The sequence below is a fragment of the Somniosus microcephalus genome, chromosome 11, assembly GCF_052327205.1.
Source record: "Somniosus microcephalus isolate GS21.2 chromosome 11, FLI_Smic_1.0, whole genome shotgun sequence".
In the NCBI taxonomy this organism is placed as follows: Eukaryota; Metazoa; Chordata; class Chondrichthyes; order Squaliformes; family Somniosidae; genus Somniosus; species Somniosus microcephalus.
Genome location: NC_140997.1, coordinates 61,187,080 through 61,211,427, shown reverse-complemented (window position 1 = coordinate 61,211,427; position 24,348 = coordinate 61,187,080). Strand labels below are relative to the sequence as shown.

General features: G+C 56.4%; 1 protein-coding gene across 1 annotated transcript in view; it reads right to left on the bottom strand.

Annotated features, from left to right (window-relative positions):
- The window catches only part of abcc1 (ATP binding cassette subfamily C member 1 (ABCC1 blood group)), a 133,204-nt gene that overhangs the window by 12,973 nt on the left and 95,883 nt on the right, over positions 1–24,348 (bottom strand). The window lies entirely within an intron of this gene.

Below are 24,348 nucleotides of genomic sequence, written 5' to 3'. Positions count from 1 at the left end.
AGAGAGAAAGGGGGGAGAGAGAAAGGGGGGGGGGAAGAGAGAAAGGGGGGGAGAGAAAGGGGGGGAGGAGAAAGGGGGGGGAGAGAGAAAGGGGGGGGAGAGAGAAAGGGGGGGGAGAGGAAAGGGGGGGGAGAAAGGGGGGGGAGAAAGGGGGGGGGAGAAAAGGGGGGGGGGAGAAAGGGGGGGGGAGAAGGGGGGGGGAGAAAGGGGGGGGGGAGAAAGGGGGGGGGAGAAAGGGGGGGGGAGAGAAAGGGGGGGGGAGAAAGGGGGGGGGGAGAAAGGGGGGGGGGAGAAAGGGGGGGGGGAGAAAGGGGGGGGGGGAGAAAGGGGGGGGGGGAGAAAGGGGGGGGAGAAAGGGGGGGGAGAGAAAGGGGGGGGGAGAAAGGGGGGGGGGGGAGAAAGGGGGGGGGAGAAAGGGGGGGGGGAGAAAGGGGGGGGGAGAAAGGGGGGGGGAGAAAGGGGGGGGGAGAAAGGGGGGGGAGAAAGGGGGGGGAGAAAGGGGGGGAGAAAGGGGGGGGGAGAAAGGGGGGGGGAGAAAGGGGGGGGGAGAAAGGGGGGGGAGAAGGGGGGGAGAAAGGGGGGGGAGAAGGGGGGGGGAGAAAGGGGGGGGAGAGGGGAGAAAGGGGGGGGGAGAAAGGGGGGGGGAGAAAGGGGGGGGGGAGAAAGGGGGGGGGAGAAAGGGGGGGGGAGAAAGGGGGGGGGGAGAAAGGGGGGGGGAGAAAGGGGGGGGAGAAAGGGGGGGGAGAAAGGGGGGGGAGAAAGGGGGGGGAGAAAGGGGGGGAGAGGGGAGAAAGGGGGGGGGAGAAAGGGGGGGGGGAGCAAGGGGGGGGAGCAAGGGGGGGAGCAAGGGGGGGGAGCAAGGGGGGGGAGAAGGGGGGGGAGCAAGGGGGGGGGAGAAAGGGGGGGAGAAAGGGGGGGGAGAAAGGGGGGGAGAAGGGGGGGGAGAAGGGGGGGAGAAGGGGGGGGGGAGAAGGGGGGGGAGAAAGGGGGGGGGAGAAAGGGGGGGGAGAAAGGGGGGGAGAAGGGGGGAGAAAGGGGGGGGGGAGAAAGGGGGGGGAGAGGAGAAAGGGGGGGGGAGAAAGGGGGGGGGGAGAAAGGGGGGGGGAGAAAGGGGGGGGAGAAAGGGGGGGAGAGAAAGGGGGGGGAGAGAAGGGGGGGAGAAAGGGGGGGGGAGAAAGGGGGGGGGAGAGAAAGGGGGGGGGAGAAAGGGGGGGGAGAGAAAGGGGGGGAGGAGAAAGGGGGGGAGAGCAAGGGGGGGGAGAAGGGGGGGGAGAAAGGGGGGGGAGAGAGAAAGGGGGGGAGAGAAAGGGGGGGAGAAGGGGGGAGAAGGGGGGGGAGAAGGGGGGGAGAAGGGGGGGGGAGAGAAGGGGGGGGAGAAAGGGGGGGGGAGAAAGGGGGGAGAAAGGGGGGGGAGAAGGGGGGGAGAAAGGGGGGGGGAGAAGGGGGGGGAGAAAGGGGGGGGAGAAAGGGGGGGGGAGAGAAAGGGGGGGAGAAAGGGGGAAAGGGGGGGAGAAAGGGGGGGAGAAAGGGGGGGGAGAAAGGGGGGGGAGAAAGGGGGGGGGAGAAAGGGGGGGGAGAGAGAAAGGGGGGGGAGAGAAAGGGGGGGGAGAGAAAGGGGGGGGAGAGAAAGGGGGGGGAGAGAGAAAGGGGGGGAGAGAGAAAGGGGGGGAGAGAGAAAGGGGGGGAGAGAGAAAGGGGGGGGAGAGAAAGGGGGGGGAGAAGAAAGGGGGGGAGAAGGGGGGGAGAAAGGGGGGGGAGAGAGAAAGGGGGGGGAGAGAGAAAGGGGGGGGAGAAGGGGGGGAGAAGAGAAAGGGGGGGAGAAGGGGGGGGGAGAAAGGGGGGGAGAGAGAAAGGGGGGGAGAGAGAAAGGGGGGGAGAGAGAAAGGGGGGGGAGAGAGAAAGGGGGGGGGAGAGAAGGGGGGGAGAGAGAAAGGGGGGGAGAGAGAAAGGGGGGGAGAGAGAAAGGGGGGGGAGAGAGAAAGGGGGGGGAGAGAGAAAGGGGGGGGAGAAGGGGGGGGGAGAAAGGGGGGGAGAGAGAAAGGGGGGGAGAGAGAAAGGGGGGGGAGAAGGGGGGGGAGAAAGAAGGGGGGAGAAAGGGGGGGGAGAAGGGGGGGGGAGAAGGGGGGGGAGAAGGGGGGGGAGAAGGGGGGGGGAGAAGGGGGGGGGAGAAGGGGGGGGGAGAGAAGGGGGGGGAGAAGGGGGGGGAGAAGGGGGGGGGAGAAGGGGGGGGAGAAGGGGGGGGGAGAAAGGGGGGGGAGAAAGGGGGGGGAGAGAAGGGGGGGGGGAGAGAAAGGGGGGGGAGAGAAGGGGGGAGAGAAAGGGGGGGAGAGAAAGGGGGGAGAGAAAGGGGGGAGAGAAAGGGGGGAGAGAAGGGGGGGAGAAAGGGGGGGAGAAAGGGGGGGGAGAAAGGGGGGGGAGAAAGGGGGGGGAGAAAGGGGGGGGAGAAAGGGGGGGGAGAAAGGGGGGGGAGAAAGGGGGGGGAGAAAGGGGGGGAGAAAGGGGGGGGAGAAAGGGGGGGGAGAAAGGGGGGGAGAGAGAAAAGGGGGGGGAGAGAGAAAGGGGGGGAGAAGGGGGGGAGAAAGAGAAAGGGGGGAGAAAGGGGGGGGAGAAGGGGGGGGGAGAAAGGGGGGGGAGAAGGGGGGGGGAGAAGGGGGGGAGAAGGGGGGGGGGAGAAAGGGGGGGGAGAAGGGGGGGAGAGGGGAGAAAAGGGGGGGAGAAAGGGGAGAAAGGGGGGGAAGAAAGGGGGGGAGAAAGGGGGGGGAGAAAGGGGGGGGGAGAAGGGGGGGAGAGGGGGGGGAGAAGGGGGGGGAGAAGGGGGGGAGAAGGGGGGGGGGAGAAAGGGGGGGGAGAGAGAAAGGGGGGGGAGAGAGAAAGGGGGGGGAGAAGGGGGGGGGAGAAGAGAAAGGGGGGGAGAAAGGGGGGGGAGAAGGGGGGGGAGAAAGGGGGGGGAGAAAGGGGGGGGAGAAGGGGGGGGAGAAGGGGGGGGAGAAAGGGGGGGGGAGAAAGGGGGGGGGAGAAGGGGGGGGAGAAGGGGGGGGGAGAAGGGGGGGAGAAGGGGGGGGGAGAAAGGGGGGGGAGAAGGGGGGGAGAAGGGGGGGGAGAAAGGGGGGGGGAGAAAGGGGGGGAGAAAGGGGGGGAGAGAAGGGGGGGGGAGAAAGGGGGGGGAGAAAGGGGGGGGGAGAAAGGGGGGGGAGGGGAGAAAGGGGGGAGAAAGGGGGGAGAAAGGGGGGGAGAAGGGGGGGAGAAAGGGGAGAAAGGGGGGGAGAAAGGGGGGGGAGAAAAGGGGGGGGAGAAAGGGGGAGAAAGGGGGAGAGAAAGGGGGAGAAAGGGGGGGAGAAAGGGGGAGAAAGGGGGGAGAAAGGGGGGAAAGGGGGGGAGAAAGGAAGGGGGGAGAAAGGGGGGGGAGAAGGGGGGGGAGAAGGGGGGGAGAAGGGGGGGGGAGAAGGGGGGGGGAGAAGGGGGGGGAGAGAAGGGGGGGGGAGAAAGGGGGGGGAGAAGGGGGGGAGAGGGAGAAAAGGGGGGGGGAGAAAGGGGGAGAAAGGGGGGAAGAAAGGGGGGGGAGAAAGGGGGGGGAGAAGGGGGGGGAGAAGGGGGGGGGGGAGAAGGGGGGGAGAAGGGGGGGGGGAGAAAGGGGGGGGAGAGAAAGGGGGGGAGAAGGGGGGGGGAGAAGGGGGGGGGAGAAGGGGGGGGGAGAAAGGGGGGAGAAGGGGGGGGAGAAGGGGGGGGGAGAAGGGGGGGGGGGAGAAAGGGGGGGAGAAGGGGGGGGGGGAGAAAGGGGGGGGAGAAGGGGGGGGGGAGAAAGGGGGGGAGAAGGGGGGGGAGAAAGGGGGGGAGAAGGGGGGGGAGAAGGGGGGGGAGAAGGGGGGGAGAAGGGGGGGGAGAAGGGGGGGGGAGAAAGGGGGGGGAGAAAGGGGGGAGAAGGGGGGGGAGAAGGGGGGGGAGAAGGGGGGGAGAAAGGGGGGGGGGGAGAAAGGGGGGGAGAAGGGGGGGGGAGAAGGGGGGGGGAGAAGGGGGGGGGGAGAAAGGGGGGGGGAGAAGGGGGGGGAGAAGGGGGGGAGAAGGGGGGGGAGAAGGGGGGGGAGAAGGGGGGGGGGAGAAAGGGGGGGAGAAGGGGGGGGAGAAGGGGGGGGGAGAAAGGGGGGAGAAAGGGGGGGAGAAAAGGGGGGAGAAGGGGGAGAAGGGGGGGGGAGAAAAGGGGGGGGAAGGGGGAGAAGGGGGGAGAGGGGGAGAAGGGGGGAGAAAGGGGGGGGGAGAGAAGCGGGGGAGAAGGGGAGGAGAAAGGGGGGAGAAAGGGGGAGAGAGAAAGGGGGGGGGAGAGAGAAAGGGGGGGGGAGAGAGAAAGGGGGGAGAGAGAAAGGGGGGGGAGAGAAAGGGGGGGGAGAGAAAGGGGGGGGGAGAGAAAGGGGGGAGAAAGGGGGGGGAGAAAGGGGGGGGAGAAAGGGGGGGGAGAAAGGGGGGGGGAGAAGGGGGGAGAGGGGGAGAAAGGGGGGGAGAAAGGGGGGGGGAAAGAAGGGGGGGAGAGAGAAAGGGGGGGAGAGAGAAAGGGGGGGAGAGAGAAAGGGGGGGGAGAGAGAAAGGGGGGGGAGAGAGAAAGGGGGGGAGAGAAAGGGGGGGAGAGAAAGGGGGGGAGAGAAAGGGGGGAGAGAGAAAGGGGGGAGGAAAGGGGGGGGAGAGAAAGGGGGGGGAGAGAAAGGGGGGGAGAGAAAGGGGGGGGAGAAAGGGGGGGGGAGAAAGGGGGAGGAGAAAGGGGGGAGGAGAAAGGGGGGAGAGAGAAAGGGGGGAGAGAGAAAGGGGGGGGAGAGAAAGGGGGGGAGAAAGGGGGGGAGAGAAAGGGGGGGGAGAGAAAGGGGGGGAGAGAGAAAGGGGGGGGAGAGAGAAAGGGGGGAAAGGGGGGGAGAAGGGGGGGAGAAAGGGGGGAGAAAGGGGGGGGGAGAAAGGGGGGGGAGAAAGGGGGGGGAGAAAGGGGGGGGAGAAAGGGGGGGAGAAGGGGGGGGAGAAAGGGGGGGGGAGAAAGGGGGGGGGGAGAAAGGGGGGGGAGAAAGGGGGGGGAGAAAGGGGGGGGAGAAAAGGGGGGAGAAGGGGGGGGAGAAAGGGGGGGAGAGAAAGGGGGGGGGAGAAAGGGGGGGGAGAAAGGGGGGGGAGAAAGGGGGGGGGAGGAAAGGGGGGGGAGAAAGGGGGGGGGAGAAAGGGGGGGAGAGAAAGGGGGGGAGAGAAGGGGGGGAGAGAAAGGGGGGGAGAGAAAGGGGGGGGAGAAAGGGGGGGAGAAAGGGGGAGAGAAAGGGGGGGGAGAAAGGGGGGGAGAAAGGGGGGAGAAAGGGGGGGAGAAAGGGGGGGAGAAAGGGGGGGAGAAAGGGGGGGGGAGAAGGGGGGGGAGAAGGGGGGGGAGAAGGGGGGGAGAAGGGGGGGGAGAAGGGGGGGAGAAGGGGGGGGAGAAGGGGGGGGAGAAGGGGGGGAGAAGGGGGGGAGAAGGGGGGAGAAGGGGGGGGAGAAAGGGGGGGGAGAAAGGGGGGGGAGAAAGGGGGGGAGAAAGGGGGGGAGAAAGGGGGGGGAGAAAGGGGGGGGAGAAAGGGGGGGGAGAAAGGGGGGGAGAAGGGGGGGGAGAAAGGGGGGGAGAAGGGGGGGGAGAAAGGGGGGGAGAAGGGGAGAAGGGGGGGAGAAGGGGGGGGGAGAAAGGGGGGGGAGAAGGGGGGGGAGAAAGGGGGGGAGAAAGGGGGGGAGAAAGGGGGGGAGAAAGGGGGGGAGAAGGGGGGGGAAAAGGGGGGTGGAGAAAGGGGGGGTGGAGAAAGGGGGGTGAGAAAGGGGGGGGAGAAAGGGGGGGGAGAAAGGGGGGGGAGAAAGGGGGGGGAGAAAGGGGAGGGGGGAGAAAGGGGGGGGAAGAAAGGGGGGGGGAGAAAGGGGGGGAGAAAGGGGGGAAGAAAGGGGGGGGGAGAAAGGGGGGGAGAAAGGGGGGGAGAAAGGGGGGGAGAAAGGGGGGGGAGAAAGGGGGGGGAAGAAAGGGGGGGAGAAGGGGGGGAAGAAAGGGGGGGGAAGAAAGGGGGGGGGAGAAAGGGGGGGGAAGAAAGGGGGGGGAAGAAAGGGGGGAGAAAGGGGGGGGAAGAAAGGGGGGGGGAAGAAAGGGGGGAGAAAGGGGGGGGAGAAAGGGGGGGGAGAAAGGGGGGGGGGAGAAAGGGGGGGGGAGAAAGGGGGGGGGAGAAAGGGGGGGAGAAAGGGGGGGGAAGAAAGGGGGGGGAGAAAGGGGGGGGAAGAAAGGGGGGGGGGAGAAAGGGGGGGGGAGAAAGGGGGGGGGAGAAAGGGGGGGGGGAGAAAGGGGGGGGGGAGAAAGGGGGAGGGGGGAGAAAGGGGGGGAGAAGGGGGTGGAGAAAGGGGGTGGAGAAAGGGGGGGGAGAAAGGGGGGGAGAAAGGGGGGGAGAAAGGGGGGAGGAGAAAGGGGGGGAGAAAGGGGGGGAGAAAGGGGGGGGAGAAAGGGGGGGAGAAAGGGGGGAGAAGGGGGGGAGAAAGGGGGGTGGAGAAAGGGGGGGTGGAGAAAGGGGGGTGAGAAAGGGGGGGGAGAAAGGGGGGTGGAGAAAGGGGGGTGAGGGGAGAAAGGGGGGGAGAAGGGGGGAGAAGGGGGGGAGAAAGGGGGGGGAGAAAGGGGGGGGAGAAAGGGGGGGGGAGAAAGGGGGGGGAGAAAGGGGGGGAGAAAGGGGGGGGAGAGAAAGGGGGGGAGAGAAAGGGGGGGAGAGAAAGGGGGGGAGAGAAAGGGGGGGAGAGAAAGGGGGGGAGAGAAAGGGGGGGAGAGAAAGGGGGGGAGAGAAAGGGGGGGAGAGAAAGGGGGGGAGAGAAAGGGGGGGAGAGAAAGGGGGGGAGAGAAAGGGGGGGAGAGAAAGGGGGGGAGAGAAAGGGGGGGGAGAGAAAGGGGGGGAGAGAAAGGGGGGGGAGAAAGGGGGGGAGAGAAAGGGGGGGGAGAAAGGGGGGGGAGAAAGGGGGGGGAGAAAGGGGGGGGAGAAAGGGGGGGGGAGAAAGGGGGGGGGAGAAAGGGGGGGAGAAGGGGGGGAGAGAAAGGGGGGGGAGAGAAAGGGGGGGGGAGAAAGGGGGGGGGAAGAAAGGGGGGGGGAAGAAAGGGGGGGGGAAGAAAGGGGGGGGGAAGAAAGGGGGGGGGAAGAAAGGGGGGGGGAAGAAAGGGGGGGGGGAAGAAAGGGGGGGGGAAGAAAGGGGGGGGGAAGAAAGGGGGGGGAAGAAAGGGGGGGGAAGAAAGGGGGGGGGAAGAAAGGGGGGGGGAAGAAAGGGGGGGGGAAGAAAGGGGGGGGGAAGAAAGGGGGGGGGAAGAAAGGGGGGGGGAAGAAAGGGGGGGGGAAGAAAGGGGGGGGGAAGAAAGGGGGGGGGAAGAAAGGGGGGGGGAAGAAAGGGGGGGGGGAAGAAAGGGGGGGGGAGAAAGGGGGGGGAGAAAGGGGGGGAGAAAGGGGGGGGGAGAGAAAGGGGGGGGGAAGAAAGGGGGGGGGAGAAAGGGGGGGGGGGAGAAAGGGGGGGGGGGAGAAAGGGGGGGGGAGAAAGGGGGGGGGAGAAAGGGGGGGGGAGAAAGGGGGGGGGGAGAAAGGGGGGGGGAGAAAGGGGGGGGGAGAAAGGGGGGGGGAGAAGGGGGGGGGGAGAAAGGGGGGGGGAGAAAGGGGGGGGGAGAAAGGGGGGGGGAGAAAGGGGGGGGGAGAAGGGGGGGGGGAGAAAGGGGGGGGGAAGAAAGGGGGGGGAAGAAAGGGGGGGGAAGAAAGGGGGGGGGAAGAAAGGGGGGGGAAGAAGGGGGGGAAGAAGGGGGGGGGAAGAAAGGGGGGGGGAAGAAAGGGGGGGGGAAGAAAGGGGGGGGGAGAAAGGGGGGGGGAAGAAAGGGGGGGGGAAGAAAGGGGGGGGGAGAAAGGGGGGGGGAGAAAGGGGGGGGAGAAAGGGGGGGAGAAAGGGGGGGAGAAAGGGGGGGGGGAGAAAGGGGGGGGGGAGAAAGGGGGGGGGGGGAGAAAGGGGGGGGGGGAGTAAAGGGGGGGGGGAGAAAGGGGGGGGGAGAAAGGGGGGGGGAGAAAGGGGGGGGGGAGAAAGGGGGGGGGAGAAAGGGGGGGGGAGAAAGGGGGGGGGGAGAAAGGGGGGGGGAGAAGGGGGGGGGGAGAAAGGGGGGGGGGAGAGAAAGGGGGGGGGGAGAAAGGGGGGGGGGGAGAAAGGGGGGGGGGGAGAAAGGGGGGGGGAGAAGGGGGGGGGAGAAAGGGGGGGGGGAGAAAGGGGGGGGGGAGAAAGGGGGGGGGAGAAAGGGGGGGGGAGAAAGGGGGGGGGAGAAAGGGGGGGGGAGAAAGGGGGGGGGAGAAAGGGGGGGGGAAGAAAGGGGGGGGAGAAAGGGGGGGGGGAGGAAAGGGGGGGGGAGAAAGTGTGGGGGGAGAAGAAAGTGGGGGGGAGAAGAAAGTGGGGGGGGGGGGGGAGAAAGTGGGGGGGGGGGGAGAAAGTGGGGGGGGGGGGAGAAAGTGGGGGGGGGGGAGAAAGTGGGGGGGGGGAGAAAGTGGGGGGGGGAGAAAGGGGGGGGGGGAGAAAGGGAAGGAGGGCGGGGCCCCCCCCCCCCCCCCCCCCCCCGAGGTGAAGACCACCGATTGCGGCTGTGCGAGACAGCCGGCGGGCCCGGTTGCCAGGGTAACCGTTGACGCTCAGCAAGCCCCGCCCCCCGGCCGAGCCAGAGAGAGACGCCGCGTCTCAGCTCCTGCTGCGCGCGCACCCTTTAGTAAGGTAGCAGCGCTGGGCTGAGGCCGGCCCCTGCAGCCTTCGAGTGGGGCCGGGAGGTGCCTAGCTCGGGCGTGGGTGCGGAGGAGAAGCCGAGGCTTCGAGGCCTACCTGGAAAAACGGGGAAAGGTAGGAAAATTAATGAGATTAGATAAGTTAATTCGTTTCTAAATCATTTTTTTTTTTTTTTTTTTAAACAATGTGTGTTTTAAAAGCAACATTTTTTTTATAGACGCAGAAAGCGGGAAAAAGGAAAAGTTTGGAATCAAGATGGCGGCGACTCACCTCGGTTCAGAACGATAAGGCCCGGCAACACACGCACTGATTGGCCCGGCGGCACACGCCAGCAACCCGGCGTACGATTGGTCGAGCGCGAGGTCACTCTGTCGCTAATGAGCGGATAATGAGATGCTAATGAGCGGAATGTTGAAGGTTTTTGGGATACCGCGGGCGCGATTTTAGCCCGGCCGAAACGTAAATAAGCTTAAAACCGTCTCGGAAGCGTAAGCTTTCTTTGGAGGTAACGCGCGCGTAGGTACGCCCTGTAACTTTCGAGCGCATAGCCCGCCAGACGCACAGGCGATGACAGACAGAAAGACAGATAGACAGAATGACAGAAGTACCGATTTATATATATATATCCAAAAAGAGACTCTACATACTTCCTTTCCATGGAGGAAGGGCTATCCTAACTTACAAAAATATTACTATTCCTGTTTTGGGATAAAGCAATGGATTGACTTTTACAAAAATGTGAAGCCATAACAACCGCATGGTTTCTTTTGAGAATCATCATAGTTGCTAAATAAAGCTTCAGCAATCAAATATCAGAATTATTTAACATAAGAACATACGAATTAGGAGAGGGAGTAGGCCATACGGCCCTTCGAGCCTGCTCCACCCATTCAATAAGATCATGGCTGATCTTTCACCTCAACTCCACTTTCCCGCCCAATCCCCATGTCCCTTGATTTCCCTAGAGTCCAAAAATCTATATCTCAGCCTTGAATATACTCAGCGACTCAGCATCCACAGCTCTTTGGGGTAGAGAATTCCAAAGATTCACAACCTTCTGAGTGAAGAAATTCCTCCTCATCTCAGTCTTAAATGGCAACCCCTTATCCTGAAACTATGCCCCGGAGTTAGAGACTCTCCAGCCAGGGGGAAACAACCTCTCAGCATCTACCCTGTCAATCCCCCTCAGAATCTTATATGTTTCAATGAGATCACCTCTCATTCTTCTAAACTCCAGAGAGTATAGGCCCAATCTACTCAATCTCCCCTCTTTGGACAACCCTCTCATCCCAGGGATCAATCTGGTGAACCTTCGCTGCACCGCCTCTAAGGCAAGCATGTCCTTTCTCAGATAAGGAGACCAAAACTGTGCACAGTACTCCAGGTGTGGTCTCACCAAAGCCTTGTACAACTGTAGTAAGACTTTCTTACTCTTGTACTCCAACCCCCTTGCAATAAAGGCCAACATGCCATTTCCCTATCAATTGCTTGCTGTACCTGCATGCTAACTTTGTGTTTCCTGTATGAAGACACCTAAATCTCTCTGAACACCAACATTTAATAGTTTCTCACCATTTAAAAAATATTCTGTTTTTCTATTCTTCCTACCAAAGTGAATAACCTCACATTATACTCCATCTGCCTCCTTATTGCCCACTCACTTAACCTGTCTATATCCCTTTACAGGCTCTTTGTGTCCTCCTCACAGCTTACTTTCCCACCTAGCTTAGTATCGTCAGTTAATGAACTAAGAGGTTCCAAATTCCATGTAAACATAAGCTTCAGACGCTTAACTAAAGCTAAAGGTTGCATTTAACTTCCTGCCTTATTGAAACTTCTAGGGGGAGAAATTTGTTATCGCCGTTTGGGGTGCTAAATTTTGAAATCTTGAAACATTAGCGCCAGGCGCTAATGAATCTGAGATTCCCCTAAATTGGCCGTTAGCGCTCCATGAGAGAGCTGGAGATGCTAAATCAAGCAGCAATGACCTCATTAGGATGCTACAGAGGCACTACCAGCAGATCGATAATGAATTTCAGGTGCAATACAATCAGAATGATCCTTCACACTGGCTCCTTCCAGCTCTTAAAGGGGAGGTTGCATCATTGTGCAGATCCTCATTATCAGCAGTGCTGACTGTGAAGGCGACCAGCAAGCAACTCAATCCCCCGATCGTGATCGTGATCCCACGCCAAGGGAGGGAACTCGTCATTTCACGGATGAGGCATTGGTCGTGGGAGTGGAGCAAAGGAGGGCAGTGCTGTTCCCGGACACTGGAAGAAGGTCATTGCCCAGGTCTTCAGGGTACTGTGGAGGGAAGTGGCCCAGGAGGTCTTGGCCAGTAGTGTGGGCGAATGCAGCCCGACAGTGCTGAAAGAAATTCAACGACCTCACTCGGGTGGTCAAGGTGAGTACATGCTTCAACAGGTCCTACATACCAGCATCTGAATCTCAGTCTGTACACACTGCACAAACCACCACACCCCCACCACTCACCCACCAAGCATCTGCACCTACTTAAACTCACATCCACATCGCACGCCTTGCCTACAATCACAGCTATTCAACTAGGGCAGGCCTATCTACCAAATACATAGCTGGACTCTGACTCTCACACATTTGTTTCTCTTGCAGGTCAAGATGGCCCAAAATGGGAGGAAGCACCAGAGAACAGGCAGGGGTGATGCGCAGCTGCAGCAGCTTTCAGACCTGGAGGAGCGAGTGCTGCGACTCATTGGGCAGCAGGTGGTGGGCGCCGTGGCCCTCAGCTACATCGACCCCCTTGGGGGCTACAACGCAATGCTCATCCCCTCTCCTTTTCTCATCCCACTTCCCCCTCACACCACAAGCCTTTCCCATTTTTCAGCTCCTGATACTGCATTCCTTGCTCCCTTCCTGCCCCCCTGCCCTCACCTTAAAGCAAGTGTTGTGCCTTTATGCTTTCAGAAAATCAGCAACTAGATGACCAGCCTGTCCCTCAGCCTCCCACTAAGAATGAGGAAGAGGAGGAGGAGGACCAAAGCACCGCCTCACTGCATCTATCACCCGCAGGCGCCACCTCAGATACTGGCACTACGTGATCTTTAGAGGCAAGTTTAGTAAAGAGGTCTGCACAGGGTGAAGCACCGGGGACGAGCGGGCTGCAGCAAGGCCAGGGGGAAAAGGGTACCTCAGAAGCCAGCTCCCCGGAGGGCGAGTTCTGCTGCACAGGACTCAGATGAGGACCTCACTGGGGAGGCGTTTACAAGAAGGGTGATGGGCATGCACACTGAGATGATAGGTGCAATGGCAAGGGTGCCCGAGAGCCTGTCAGCAATGGTAGGGAGCATGGAGGAGTCCGCCTCCAATATTGCAGAGAGCTCTGCGCACACCATGGAGCCCATCCTTGGCAGTCTGCAAAGGATGGTGGACTCAGAGCCCGTGGGGACCCAAATCTCATGCCGCATGTCATAGGTGATGTAACAGCATCCATTGCAGCACAGGTAGAAGTCGCGCAACATCTTAGTGCTGCAATGCAGTCAATGGTTGATGCCATCTGTAAAGTCCGCGCCTCAATACACGGACTTCGGGAGAACAGTTTAACAGGTACTTTACTGAACAGAAGGGTAACGTCAGACTGAAATACAGAAGCCTGCTAGGGCCTTTTATACAGGGGTGGTCACTGCCAGTACTGCAGTCTAAAACCAGTTCTTCCCTTAAAAAGGTACATACACAACAATTCCTCCCCTTTTAGATAAACAGTACATAACATTCATTTAACAACTAAATAACTCATTACAACTTTCTGGATATTATATACATCAACTGAAATAATCATTTATAAGTTCAGTCTTTGAGGAGGCTTCCTGATCCTGACTGGATAACGCCTTTCTCGAGTATCCTGTTCTTGCGGTGAAGCTGATTCTGGTTCATGGTCACTGGTTGGTTCGTCAGCTTCCAATACCACTGTTTCTGAGGTAGACGCAATCTGTGCTTCAGGTTGATTACCAGGTGCACCTTCTCGTGGCACGGGTTTGGCTTGTTCCTGTGACTCTAGAATCTGGTCAGCATGGCGCCTCACAATGCTCTCTCCAACGTCCACTGTGTACATTAGTGGTCCCTGCTGTGTGCATATCGTTCCTGGCTGCCATTTTTCTGTTCGGTAGTCGCGGGCCAAGACTGGTTGCGCTACCTTGAAGCTCCGGGTTGGCTTCTCATTTATGTGCTGGAATTGCTTATCCTCAACATCTCGTCTTAAGTTTGGTTTGAGCAAATCCAGGCGACATCTTAGCCTTCGGTTGAAGAACAGTACGGCTGGAGCTTGGTTGATTACTGCATGTGTCGCATTCCGGTAGGCAAACAAGAAACTATCCACCTTGTGTCGTAGTGGTATGTCGTCATTATACATTGCCTTTATGGCCTTTTTAAAGGTCTGAACAAACCTCTCAGCCAATCCATTTGTGGCTGGATAATATGGGGCAGATGTGTAATGTTTCACCCCATTATTCTTCAGAAACTTCCGGAAATCCTCAGACACAAACTGTGGCCCATTGTCGGAGCAAATCTGTTCTGGCAACCATTCCTGGCGAAGATGGTCCTTAGGACTGCAATAGTTTTCTCCGTGGTGGTGGAGGACATTTTAATGACCTCTGGCCATTTCGAATGGGCGTCCACAGCGATTAGAAACATTGAGTCCATAAATGGACCAGCAAAATCAATGTGTACCCGTTGCCATGGAGCGGAGGGCCACTCCCATGGATGTAGCGGGGCCTGTGGTGGAGCGTTTTGGACCTTCTGGCATCCTGTGCATCTCTTGGTCATATCCTCGATTTCTTTATCGATTCCCGGCCACCATACAAACGTCCTGGCTAGGCTCTTCATTTTTACCCCACCCAGATGACCCTCATGAAGCTCATTGAGCACTCTATCTCTCAACTTGGGTGGAATTGCCACTCGGGATCCACACATCAAGGTTCCCCGGCACACTGACAGCTGCTCTCTCCTTGACGAGAATGCTGGCAACAGTGAGTCGCCATATGCTGGCCATCCCTTCACCGTCAAATCGTAGACCCGAGTGTCGGGTCATTTCGGGTTTCCTTCTCTATACTCGAGTTTGTAACAGGCAAAAATTCGACTATGGTCGCATGGAATATCTCAACAGGGTCCACTGCAGGAGTTTCTTCTACCGTAGGCAACGGTAGGCGCGACAGCCCATCAGCGTTTCCATGCTGTTTCGTACCCTTGTACTCTATGTCGTACTGATGTGCCCCTAGAAAAAGTGACCATCTTTGCAGCCGTTGCGCCGTCATCACCGGAACGCCCTTCTTTGGGTTAAAAATGGAGACCAGGGGTTGATGATCAGTCAGTAGGGTGAATTTCTGCCCGTGCAGATAGTGATTGAACTTCTTCACCCCCCACACCAGGCCGAGGGCCTCCCTGTCAATCTGGGCGTAGTTACGCTCGGCTGAGGTTAGCGAGCGCGACGCAAAGGCTATTGGCCTCTCTGAACCGTCACGGAATTTGTGTGACAGTACCGCTCCAATGCCGTAGGGTGACGCATCACATGCCAACCGAAATCGGTAGTGTTGGGTTGTAGTGGACCAATACTTCTTTTGAAGTGATGAGGCATTTACATTCCTGAAAGGCACGCTTACACTCATCACTCCATTTCCATGTCACTCCAGTTTGCAGCAGGTCGTTCAGTGGGTGCAGAATTGTAGATAAATTCAGCAAGAAATTATGGAAGTAGTTCACCAACCCGAGGAACGACCTCAGTTGCGACACATTTTCCGGTGCTGGAGCCTTGACTACAGCCTCAATCTTGTCCGGCGACTTATGCAACCCTTCCTCATCAATCATGTGGCCACAATACGAGATTTGGCTCCTGAAGAACTCGCATTTGGGACGGTTGGCTCGTAGCCCATATTCCTGTAATCTCGTGAGCACCTGCTCCAGGTTGGCAAGGTGTTCATTGTCATTTTCGCCCGTAACCAGGATGTCGTCCAAATAACACTGGGTCCCCGGGATCCCTTGCAGGACTTGTTCCATTGCCCTCGGCCAAATAGCCGGGGCTGATGCTACTCAGAGTACCAGTCGATTGTACTGGTAAAGGCCTGTGTGAGTGTTTATCTTGAGGTATTTTCTAGATGCTTCTTCCACCTCAATTTGTAGATACGCTTGGGCCAGATCAATCTTTGTAAAACGTTTCCCTCCAGATAGTGAGGCGAAAATATCTTCTATCCGCGGAAATGGATACTGTACTGTGTGCAGGACTGGGTTCACAGTCCCCTTGAAGTCCCCACAGATGCAAACCTTCTTTGGCTCCCCAGGCGTGCTGCTCAATACTTTCTTCATTACAGGAACGATGGGTGTGGCCCACTCGCACTAGTCCACCTTGGACAGCACACCCGAACGCTCCAGACTCTCAAGTTCAGCTTCAACAGCTGGGCGGACCGCATATGGCACCGGTCTGGCCTTGGAAAATTTTGGGTTTGCGTTATCCTCAATCTTTATGGTTGCCTTTACTCCTTTTAGAGTCCCAAGTCCTTGCTGGAACACCTCTTCCGCGTCAGATAGAATTTGTGACAGACGTCCAGGTGCGACGTCATCATCCTTTTTGCCAGTCACAGTTAGCGCCAGAATGGAATGCCAATCCAATCTTTCGGATCCATTCACGTCCCAATAATGGTGGTCCTCCATCTCGTAGTATATACATATATAGTTTCTGTGTTTCCTTGCCATTATATTTAACTGGCACCCTTACTTTTCCTCTGGGGTAGACCTTTTGCCCCGTGTATGTCTTCAATACAATGGACGTGTCCTTTAAGGGTATGTGTGAGAATAGCCGCTCATAGTCTTGTCGATTCATGACAGTTAGGGCTGATCCTGTGTCCAATTCCATCTTTACTGGGGACCCTGCTATCATGAGGGTGACCCAAATGGTTCGGTGATCTTCCTTTTGTGATCACGTTGTGTAACTTTAGACAACTTAGTCCCCTGCTCCCGGAGTCCTATCACTCTCCTGATCTTCCGAACTACTGTCTGTCAATTTCTTTACTTTCCTGTACTGTTCCTTAGTAATTCTTGTCGTGTTGGTCTTCTTTCCCGACCTGCAGACTCTTGCTATATGTCCCATTTTTCCACATTGCCTGCATACTTTGTCCTTAACCCAGCAGTCCTTCTGCTCATGGGTTGTTCTGCCACAGCAATAGCACTTTTCTGCTCCATATGCCATTTCGTTAGTGCTGTATTCTTGTGGTTTCTGTTGTATTTCCGCAGCTCCCAGTGCTGCTGCTTCGTAGGATACTGCCACGCTGAAAGCCTGTTCTAGCGTCAGGTCCTTTTTTGAAAGTAGTCGTTTCTGGGTTCCTTCACTCTGGAGCCCGCAGACAAACTTATCCCGTAAGGTGTCTGCCAGTCCTGCTCCGAACTGGCAGTGCTTCGATAACTTGCGTAATTCCGTAAGGTAGTCAGCATTGCTCTCATCTTTGTGCTGATTTCTTTTATGGAACTTGAATCTTTCTGCTACCAGCAGCGGCGTAGGGTTTAGGTGTTCCTGTAATATATTAACAATTTCCTCAAAACTTTTCTCCATTGGTTTAGCTGGGGTAATTAAATTTTGCAATAGGCCGTACGTACTCACGCCCATCAAATTCAATAATACCGACGCCCTCTTCCCATCGGCCACCTCATTTGCCTTGCAGTACACTTCAATTCTTTCCACATATGTGGTCCAGTCTTCTACCTCGTTGTCGAAAGCAGTGATACTGCCACTTTTCGGCATCTTGGGTGATTTAAAATGGCGCCTCCCGTGCTTTTTCTTCTTCCCCAATGGAATAAAATGTCGCCTCCCGCGCTTTTCCTTCTTCCCCAACGGGATAAAATGGCGCCTCCCGCGCTTTTCCTTCTTCCCCTTGCTGCCGCGCTGCTCCTAGCGATCTACGGGGTAATGGCAGCGACTCGCGGCTTTGGCGCGTCTCGCTTTCCTTCCCCCCCCCCCGTTTATTTTCACTCCGCTGCCCGGTTCTTGAGCACTGACCGCGCCCTGTGCGCTCCACCCTCTCTCGTTTTCTTTTCCCGGCGATGCTGCGCGGCTCGTTTTGTAGAGCCGCTCGATCGAGCTTGAGCCCGCCGCAGTCCGAAGGGTCAGCGCACTACCTGCCACCAGCACGATTTGCTGGAACACTTTAACTGGGGAGCTAAGCACAGCTCTCCACAGTCTCTCCCGCAATCCTCCGAACACCGATGAATTCTTTGGGCGGTTGCCCGCGGTCGACGCCCGTTGCTCAGACTACGACCTCCAAGAAACCTCCTCTCAGGGCGAGATCCCCGTGAGATGATGCCACACTGCAGGTGAGTTCGAACTTACTCGTCGCCACTGTAAAGTCTGCGCCTCAATAATACACGGTCTTCGGGAGAACAGTTTAACAGGTACTTTACTGAACAGGAGGGCAACGTCAGACTGAAATACAGAAGCCTGCTAGGGCCTTTTATACAGGGGTGGTCACTGCCGGTACTGCAGTCTAAAACCAGTTCTTCCCTTAAAAGGTACATACACAACACTATCCAGTCTCAGACTGCTCTCATGCAGTCTCAGCTTGATGTCATGAAAGCTCTGACTACTGCCATCGCCGCTGGGTCCACCACAGACCACTGGGGATCTCACGGTGTCGCAGCAGCCCAGCAATCTGTGATGCAGCAGATTGCTTGGGATACGGAGGTGCTGCCCCAGGGGAGTGGCAATGTCAATGGAGCAGGAAGCTGCTGTCCTCTCTCAGGATGACAGCATTCCTGCTCCCACCACTGCCACTCCGCCATTGCCCTTGCCACTGACTGTCATTCAGCCAGCCCAGACTGCTGCCGCCCAGCCGGAGGTGATGTGGTGTACAGCTGGGCCTTCCAGGCCCAGAGCTGGTTGAGGGCGTCCTGCAAGGCCATCTGTAGTTTCTGAAACCGACACTCAGCAGCCTTCCACCAGCCCTGTTGCAGCCACTGGAGAGACACTACATAGGAGCACTAGATTAGGAAAAGGCTCTGTAAAGAGGGCAAGTAAGGGTTTGCACAAGGGTCATTAGTTAATATTGTTGTTGTATATATGTGGTTACCGATTGTGTATAAATTTATTATTGGAATGTTGCAGAAATGGTGATGTCTCTCATTTCAGCTTTGGGGTGTGGTGTGGAATGAGAAATTGATGGAATGATGGGGACTGGATGAGCAACCGGGAAGTGGGCTCGAATTCATTGGAACCGCAGTCTGATGAGGCGGTCACGGACCGCCCTTCCACAAGGCCAATGGAATGGCTGGGGCCTCCGTCGCTGCTGTTCATGCTCCTGTTCCTCTTCCTGAGGTGGTCCCGCTATGCCTGGTGGAAATGGCTGCGCCCTCATGATGGCCAAGTTGTGCAGCATGCAGCAGATGACGACGAAAAGGGACACCCACTCAGCCGAGTACTGGAAGGTTCCTCCCGAACGGCCAAGGCAGCGGAACCGTTGCTTGAGCACTCCGATGGTCTGCTCAATTACGTTCCTGATGACAGCATGTCTCTCATTGTATGAGTGTTGGGCACAAGTGCTGGGGTTGCAGAGGGGAGTCATGAGCCAGGTGGAGAGTAGATAGCCATTGTCTCCCAGCAGCCATCCGCTAGCTTGATGTGGTGGCTGGAAGAGTGCTGGCACACCGGTCTGGCACAGGATGAAGGCATCATGGCTGCTGCCAGGATAGCGGGCATTGACAGTGAGGATGCGCTGTGTGTGGTCGCACACCAACTGCACATTAAATGAGTGGTAGCCTTTGCAGATACAGAATACCTCAGGATTGTTATGAGGTGCCTGCCACGCGACATGGGTGTAATCAATGGCGCCCTGCACAATGGGGAAGCCCACTATCCTGGCAAAGCCACATGCACACTCGTCCTGCTTCTCTCTGGTCATGGGGATGAAAATGTAGTCCCTTCTCCTGCTGTAGAGAGCATCTGTGACCTCGCAGATGCAGCAATGGACGGCGAACTGCGATATGTCTCCTGTTGCGACAGTGAACTTAACCGTCACTGTAAGAGATGTGGTGCTCCAGATCTGAGGCTCGAGGTCTGGCTGCAGGAGGTGGCAGAGCTCTGTGACCACATTCTTGGTGAAGCGGAGTCTTCAAAGACACTGCTCCTCAGTGAGATTGATGTAGGAGAAATCCTGCCTGGATACCCTGGGAGGGTAAGGCCTCCTGTTGAGAGCCCTGTTGGCCCCACTGCATCTGGCCACATTTCGCAATCTTTCTTTCTGCCTCCAGTGCCTATGACGGTGACGCTGGAGGGTGAGGTCCAGTGCCAGTACAGCCCCCATTAAATTATGGTAATGTTGCACTATCAAATGCAACCCAAATGAAAGTGATAAATTTCTCTCAGCCCGAATACACCAAGTTCAAAATGCTCAAATCACTGAAAACACCTGTTTGCCTATGTCAAACTGACAAGGCAGCAATCTTTGCTAACTAAAAAAACCCCCGAAGTTGACGTCTTTATATAGCGCACCTCCAGCACACATCCGACTGCCTTCTGCCTCCTCTACCTGTCGTTGCTAACGGTAGGCGCTCAGGCAGGGGGACGAGAGCGAATTTCAGAGCCAGGACGCTGCGCACCCGGATGACATCACGATCTCCGGCCGCAGGAGATCGTGGCGCTAGCGGTTACTGCGGCCGCAAACCTCTACCTCAATTTCGCGGGTATCGGTACTATCGCCATGCCAAGTCGCAAAAGCGGTAGCAACCCGTGGATGCCCTAAGGTGCCCAATTCCTGCCCTAGTATTTTAGTTCAAGAGAACACTTTACAGTTCTCGATCAATTAGATGATTTTCTACAAATATAATTCCAGAAAATGTCAAACTGAAAATGCTCCTTAAAAATGCTATGTATTATAAGCTTACTGATTTGTGCTAGCATTAGATTAATCTTACAGCATCCCTCAAGTCAATATGTATGTAAAATTTTAAATAAAAAAGACTAGATATATCAAGACATTGTAGTGGTTAGAAGATGTCAAGCATAGAATAAAAAGGTTGTAGGAGGAAAGGAAGACTGAGGGAGATGAGTAGTTCCATAGTTCTGAGGTTTTAGAAAAGAATGAATTAGAATGATTAGGCAAGTCTATTTCAACATAGGGAAGAGAAGGAGCATAAATTTGTAATTTTGGCCGAACAAGAGAACATTTCAAAAGAACCAATAGTAGCATCAACAAAATAGACAGAAAAAAAAAAGTTATCACGGCTCATAATAATACTTGCCACAAGAAGTTCAATGATCTCACACAAGTGGTCAAGGTCAGTGAATTCATCTTTATATGCCATATCCTACCAACTGCACGGCTAGCCACACACACTGCTCAATTCACCACACCCCCATCACTCACCTACCAACAATCTCTATCAAAGAGGACTCAGACCTCACATTCATAGCTTCACCTCACCCTCACACACTTAGCACTGCTGCGAGCCTCACACCCACATCTCTCAGCTTGCCCAGTCAGCTATTGAACCAATGCAGGCACATCACCCAAACACATTGCACCACACTCACTGGCACACTTCCCTCTCTCTTGCAGGACAAGTTGATGCATAACCAGAGGCAGTGGGAGCTAACTGGCAGGGGAGAGGCACGGCTGCGTGACCTTACCTCGATGGAAGAGATGGTGGTCGCTATCATTGTAGCGGCCATCGCTGAGGCTGTGGCCAGCAACAGGGCTGAAACCATTGAAGTTGACGGTATCCTCGTACCTAATCCTCCTTCTCACATCCCACAATGTCTTTCGATTTAAAAGCTGCAGATGGTGTAAGCACGCACCTCTTACTTTCCCCTCTCTTCGCATCGCAACCCTACCCTTGTGCCTTTCTTTTTTCAGATACCCAAGAACTGCAACCTGGCCAGGCAGTGCTGGAAGAGCAACAGGTGGAAGAGGAAGAAGGTAGTGATGAAGACGATACAGCATCATCACTCTATTTCACACTCACAGCCACCAACTCAGATACTGACACTGTGCGTAATTTAGAGGATAGCTTAGAGGCGGGATTTGCACATGGTGAGACACAGGGCACGGGACAAGGGTAACGCAGGTACCAGCTTGCCGGAGGGAGAGGTCGCAAAAGAGTTCACTGCAGAGGACTCAGATGAGCACTTTGATGGGGCAGGCTACAGAAGAAGCCTGATGGGTATACACAATGAAATGCTTGGTGCATTGGCAGGCCTGCCAGAAAGCCTGCGTGCAATGTCAAAGAGCATGGAGGAGTCCAGCACCAACTTGACACAGGGCTTTGTGCAGAGCTTGAAGCCTATCCTTTCCAGCATGGAAGTGGTGGCCAACTCCATTAGCACACTTGCGGACCCAACCATGATGCAGCATCTGACGGCTGATGTCTCAGCTTTCATTGCAGCACAAGCAGAAGCCACCCAACATCTGGGTGCTGGAGTGGAAGCTCAAACTGCTCTCATGCAAGCTCAGACTGCTGCCATCGTGGCTGCGGATACCAGTGTTCAAAGGGGCTTGCAGGGTGTCAGTGGTCGAGCAATCTGTCCTCCAACAGATTACGAGGACTGCTTAAGCGCCGCCCTGGTTGGGGGGCGCCGGGGGGGGGGGGGGCAGGTGGCAGTGGCTCAGTGGAGCATGAACCTGCTGTCCTCTCAGGGTGTCGGCATTTGTCCTCCCACCCCTGCCACTCCGCCAGTGCCCTTGCCTGTCAGCCAGCCAGCCCAGACTGCTGTTGCCCATGCCGAGATGGTACAGTCCGAAGCTGGGCCTTCTAGGCAGAGAGTTGCTCGAGGTCGTTCTCCAAGGCCATCTGCAGTCTCCCCCACTGAAAGTTAGCAGCCTTCCACCAGCCATGCTGCAGCCACTGGGGTAGCACTGCGTAAAAGCATTAGGACAGACAAAGGCACACGGAAGACAGGCACTAAGAGAATGCACAAGGGTGATTAGTTGACGCCTGTATGCAAATTACATGATTTCATTTATAAATTTGGTTTGGAATGTTTATTTTGTGTTGGCTTTTATTTTTACATTGTGGCCAAGCAGACGCCACGATGGTCAGTAACAAAGGGAAAGCAAGGTGTGGAATTGGCAATGAATTGAAATTGAAATGTGAGCCTCCCCCTCCCCCACTGGTCACCAGGGCTGTGCCTTCATGATGGCAAGGTTGTGCAACATGCAGTGGACCTCCATGAATCTCGACATTCGCACTGCCGAGTACTGCAGAGCTCCTTCAGAGCGGTGCAGGCAGCAGAAGCGTTGCTTCAGCACGCCAATGGTCAGCTTGATTATATTTTGTGTGGCAGCATGGTTTTCATTGTATGAATGCTGCCCATGTGTACGTCATGAACCATGCTGTTAATGGATCGCCCTTGTCGCCCAGTAGCCACCCTCTGGTTTGTCGTGGTGGCTCAAATGCAGAAGGCACAGTGGACTGCCGCAGAATGAAGGTATCATGACTGCTGCCAGGATACCAGGCATTCACCTGCATGATTCGCTGAGTATGGTCACACACCAGCTGGACACAGAGAGTGGAATCCCTTTGGGTTGTGGTACATCTCAAAATTGACATGCAGCGCCCACAAAGTGACGTGCGTGCAGTCAATGGCACCCTGCGACATGGGGAAGTCTGCAATCCTCGTGAAGCCACGTGTTCACTCCGCCTGCTGCTTTCTGGCCAGAGAAAATGAATAGAGCCTCAATTACCTTACTTATGCAACAGTGGATGGCAAACTGGGAGATGTTGCAAATATCTCCTGCTCCAGCTTGGAAGGAGCCGAACACATAAATCTTCATGGCCACCGTGATCGTCACAGCCATTGGCAATGCGGTCCTCGCCCTGCTCCGAGGTTGCAGTTGTGGCTGCAGCAGATGACAGATTTCAGTGAGGACGTCCTTGCTGAAGCACAGATGTCTGACACACTGTTCCTCGCTGAGGTTCAGGGAGGCAAATTGCTTCCTGAACACCCTGGGCAGATATGGTCTCCTGCTGAGAGCCCTTCCCCCCCTCCTCCTCCCTCTTCCAGCGGCTTGTCCTGCTCTATGTCACCCCTGCTCATTCTCCCTCATGCTGTAGTCCAAGGGGAAAGGGGGGAGACAGAAAGCAGGTAACTATAGACCAGTTAGCCTAACATCTGTCATTGGGAAAATGCTGGAGTCCATCATTAAGGAAGTGGTAGCAGAACATTTAAAAAATCATAATTTAGTCAAGCAGAGTCAACATGGTTTTATGAAAGGGAAATCATGTTTGACGAATTTGCTGGAGTTCTTTGAGGATGTAACGAGCAGAGTGGATAAAGGGGAACCAATAGATGTCGTGTATTTGGATTTCAAGAAGGCATTCGATAAGGTGCCACATAAAAGGTTACGGCATAAGATAAGAGCTCATGGGGTTAGGGGTAATATATTAGCATGGATAGAGGATTGGCTAACTAACAGAAAACAGTCGGGATAAATGGGTCATTTTCAGTTTGGCAAACTGTAACTAGTGGGCTGCCGCAGGGATGAGTGCTGGGGCTTCTAATATTTACAATCTATATTAATGACTTGGTTGAAGGGACCGAGTGTTGTGTAGCCAAATTTGCTGATGATGCAAAGATAGGTGGAAAAGCAAATTGTGTGGAGGATGCATAGAATCTCCAAAGAGATACAGATAGCCTAAATGAGTGGGCAAAAATCTGGCAGATAGAGTATAATGTGGGAAAATGCGAGGTTATCCACTTTGGTAGGAAAAATAAAAAAGCAAATTATTATTTAAATGGGGAGAGATTACAAAATGCTGAGGTACAGAGGGATCTGGGGTCCTTGTACATGAATTACAAAAAGTTAGCATGCAGGTACAGCAAGTAATCAGGAAGGCAAATGGAATGTTGGCCTTTATTGCAAAGGGAATGGAGTATAAAAGTAGGGAAATCCTGTTACAACTGTTGGTGAGACCACACCTGGAGTACTGCGTACAGTTTTGGTCTCCTTATTTAAGGAAGGATATACTTGCATTGGAGGCGGTTCAGAGAAGGTTCATGAGGTTGATTCCGGAGATGAAGCGGTTGTCTTATGAAGAAAGGTTGAGCAGGTTGGGCCTATACTCATTGGAGTTTAGAAGAATGAGAGGGGATCTTATTGAGCCATATAAGATTCTGAAGGGGTTTGACAGGGTAGATGCAGGGAGGATGTTTCCCCTCGTGGGGAAATCTAGAGCTAGGGGGCATAATTTCAGAATAAGGGGGCATCCATTTAAAACAGAAATGAGGAGGAATTTCTTCTCTCAGAGGGTCGTGAATCTTTGGAATTCTCTTCCCCAGAGAGCTGTGGAGGCTGGGTCATTGAATATATTTAAGGTGGAGGTAGACAGATTTTTAAATGGTAAGGGAGTCAAGGGCTATGGGGAGCGGGCAGGGAAGTGGGGTTGAGGCCAAGATCAGATCAGCCATGATCTTATTGAATGGCAGAGCAGGCTCGAGGGGCCAGATGACCTACTCCTGTTCCTATGTCTTATGTTCGACTACTGCACCCATGTCTGGAAGCAAGTAGTCTGTGCAAAATCCTTGAAGTCAGGACGAAGTAATTCAACACCTGCCATAGCACTCCATGTAGACTTTAGCAACTTGAAGTAACTGTACAAACCACC